This window comes from Syngnathus scovelli, chromosome 10, assembly GCF_024217435.2.
Source record: "Syngnathus scovelli strain Florida chromosome 10, RoL_Ssco_1.2, whole genome shotgun sequence".
Taxonomy (NCBI): Eukaryota; Metazoa; Chordata; class Actinopteri; order Syngnathiformes; family Syngnathidae; genus Syngnathus; species Syngnathus scovelli.
In genome coordinates, this window is record NC_090856.1 from 1,209,137 (window position 1) to 1,212,710 (window position 3,574).

Genomic DNA, 3,574 nt, shown 5'->3' on the forward strand with positions numbered 1-3,574 from the left:
AATGTTGCCATTGACATTTTGCGCTACAAAGCAGTGTTGCGTTCATTCGTGTGGTGTGTTGATCAAGTTGCCCTGAGGCTGCCATTTGGACACCAATGGTGACATGTGTGTAGGGCTGCACGTGTATTGGAAAACTGCCATATGGTGGTCTAGGTTATTGACATGCACTTCAAGACAGCAAAGATTTGTTTTTTCATATCTCAAATGAAACATGTCTTCTTGCCTAACTATTTGTAATGAGTTAAGACAATAAGTCATTGATGTAAGTTAAAGTTAACTAATCTAACTGATCTCGTTGCGATCAAATAGTTAACCTCCATCCAAGAATGTTGCACAACTTGCCTCAATGCAGTGGTCTGGCCCAATACTGCCATATCATTGATTTTCCAAAATGTTGTGCAGCCCTCATTGAGTGCCAAACGCGCAGCGACGGGAAGCGCAAGCGACCGCGCAGCGACGGGAAGCGCAAGCGACCGCGCAGCGACGGGAAGCGCAAGCGACCGCGCAGCGACGGGAAGCGCAAGCGACTGCAAGCGACTGCAAGCGACCGCGCAAGCGACGGCTAGCGCAAGCGACGGCTAGCGCAAGCGACTGCGCAAGCGACTGCGCAAGCGACTGCGCAAGCGACCGCGCAAGCGACGGCTAGCGCAAGCGACGGCTAGCGCAAGCGACCGCGCAGCGAGACTTTTGTGCTTGTCTTGCAAGGTGGAAGAGACGATGTATGAAACGAAGAGCCGGTGGACGGAGGCCACCAGACCCGCGATTGGTGAGCGGGTTGCAAAGGAAGGAATCACCCAAAGAAAGCAGTCGCCAAGTGTTGAAGAGGAGACTGATGCATGACTGGCCAAGGCTGGCCAGAGGCGGTGACATGGCAATCCCATCTGCAAGCGTAGTGTACACACTTGTTGGTTTTAATTTGATTTCCTTATTTTTCTGCCTTTCAGCTGGCAGCGGATGGGGCGAGCGCCAGCCTGCACCGAGAGGGACTGGACTGCACCCACAAGACCAGGGAGGGGGCAGGTAATGAGTACGTTGACAGAAGTGAACCGCATGCAACTGAGTGCCGTTTGTCTTTTTGCACTTGTGCGAGGCGAAAGACGAGTCCAACACCGGCCGAAGCAGACCCGGACCTTGGCCCGTGACGAGCGGCCCACACGAGACTGATGGGTGCGGATGCAGCCAGCGTTTCGGGGGAGTATGACTTTGTTTTTTCTTTTGCGCTTTCCCTACCCCTGTTTGAATAGGGTAACGAGTAGCACGCGCGGGCATTTGGGTTGCTGTGACCCTCTAGATACGAATTGGCAAAGTAGACACCCTCTCCCTCCCTCCCTCCCTCCCCCCTCTCTCTCGCTCTCTTTCTCCAATGTGCCCGGCAGTACCTGCATGGCCTGGTGCACTCAGGGTGGAACGTGGCTATACCTTGCCCTTTGTGGAATACCAGGGTATAATGTCTGCCAGACTGGGTCCCAGTGTCGTCGACGGTGTCGAGGACGAGGAGATTCTTCGTGACGCTCTCCGTGACGTCACGTTTTCCTATTTTTCCCTCTCGGGGCCAAGCCAGCTCTACTCAGAGGGAACTGGCCGGTTGCGCTTAAGTGCGCACCAAAGCCTCTTCTCATCTCCCCTCGCTCTCTCCCTCCCTCCCTCCCTCCCTTATTAGAGGGTAATAATAAAAAACTTTATTTGTAGAGCACCTTTCATACAAGAAATGCAGCTCAAAGCACTTTACAACAAAGAAAGAAATTATAAGCATTGAATTCTTCATATAGGAACAGACAAAAAGAAAACAAAAACATTCATGTATGCATACGGAATTAATAAAGGGAGCTTAAAATAGGAGCACGCTTTAATAGACAGGTAATGAGTACGTCCACAGAAGTGAACCGCATGCAACAGAGTGCCGTTTTTCTTTTTGCAGTGGCACGAGGCGGAGGATGAGTCCAAACGTCGAATACCGGCCGGGCGGGGAGGAGCCAACCATCGGCCGACCTTCGCCCGTGATGAGTGGCCGACACGAGACGGACGGGTGCGGATGCGGCGAGGGCAAAGCGCCCAGCCAGCGTTTAAGGAGAGTATGACTTTGTTGTTTCTTTTGTCCTTTCTTTCTTTCCCTCCCTCCCTCCCTCCACTTTTTCACTGGGTGTGCACACTGGCTGTCTGCATGATGCCTCTTTCTTTCTCTCTCAGCGCTGCGTCATTTTGCAATATTGTTGTTTTACTGTTTTTTTTTTTAATCATGAAATGAACTGTTTGTACTGTAATTGTGTGTGTCTGTGTACCACTGAACTGCAATTAAACTGAACTGAATTCAAGTGGTCCATATTAAACATTGGCATTGGCAGTCTATCGTGCATACAAACTGGAATCATTTGAGACATTCTCAATGACAAGACAATTGTGAAGTTAGGCTGAAACAAAATTGACTTGTTAAATATGCAGTGTCAGGCTTTTTATTTATTTTAACTACACAAAGAAAAGCTGGATGCATTCTAAATTGTTGACAAAAGCCAAGTAGCCAGACACCCATAGATGCAAACGACAAGCGTACAAACGGTCTCTGTTGCGATCAATAAGTCATCTTTGGCAACCCTGCTTTAAAATGGCCACCGAACTCAGAATCTTGCAGAATGTTGGTACATTTGTCTGTACGAATAAAAGCTGTTATTTTAATGTAGTCAGAGCCGTTTTTTTGAATCGTCATGCAGCATGCGGGTATTCTTGTGAATAAAATCAACTGTGGTGTGTTTGCTTCCTGTTGGTGGTCTTGTAAATAAAGTCAACTTTGGTGTCAGTCATCATTCGCGATGTGGCTCAATCGATGTTGCTTCTCTTGAATGTGAAACTTATTGCATGTTTTGTTACAGGGCTTGATGTCTTCATTGGCTGTCTGACTACAAAAAGGCCGTTGCTGTACAGTCCAGGTTGCTGCTAAAGTCAATTGAATTTCTAAACATAGCGTGTAACTTCCGGGACTTTAGCTTTCAATTCAAAGCAGAGTTTCGTAACTACACGGCCAGCCTCGGCACATGTACTGGGTGGTAGCACCCAGTTCAGAGTAAAGGCCAGAGTGGTCTTATTCATGCCGGCATCCTTATGAAATTGACCATATCAGAAAGGCTAGATGAATTCCAAGTGCTGCCACCGACTAGCAGCATATTTGCCTCAACCTGTCTGATGCTGGCTCAATGCGATGCACCTTTCATTGTTTTGCCCAAAACAACCTAAGAAATAAAGAAGTACTGCCAATGTGCATGTGTGTTAAAAGTCCAAAGCACTCATTTGCATGATAGACCAAATGCTAGATAGTTGCCTCAACCTGTCTGATGCTCTATGTAACTCTACGTGATCATTTTTAATCATTTTAATTAAGTACGTTACAAATGGTTGGGTGGCGGGTCAGAGCTTGCTTTGACAAAGGAAGTGTAAGGCGCTCCTTCCCTCCGCTAGCCTATGGGAGGTCCTTGGGCTAGACTGAGTACCCATTTAGCCCCCCCTTGTCAGGGTCACGATGAAGCCACGGGAAGCAGGTGGTGGATGAAATTTGAAGGCAGCCAGAGAGTATCTTTGTTACTGG

General features: G+C 48.3%; 1 long non-coding RNA gene across 2 annotated transcripts; it reads left to right on the top strand.

Moving 5' to 3' along the window:
- Positions 1 to 599: 599 nt before the first annotated feature.
- LOC137840718 (uncharacterized) lies at positions 600 to 3,248 on the top strand. Of its 2 annotated transcripts, XR_011087644.1 has the most exons (3): positions 600 to 863; positions 945 to 1,020; positions 1,091 to 3,248. It is a non-coding gene; the product is annotated as an uncharacterized lncRNA (long non-coding RNA). The 2 variants fall into 2 exon arrangements; XR_011087643.1 differs by having other exon boundaries at positions 945 to 3,248.
- Positions 3,249 to 3,574: the final 326 nt, after the last annotated feature.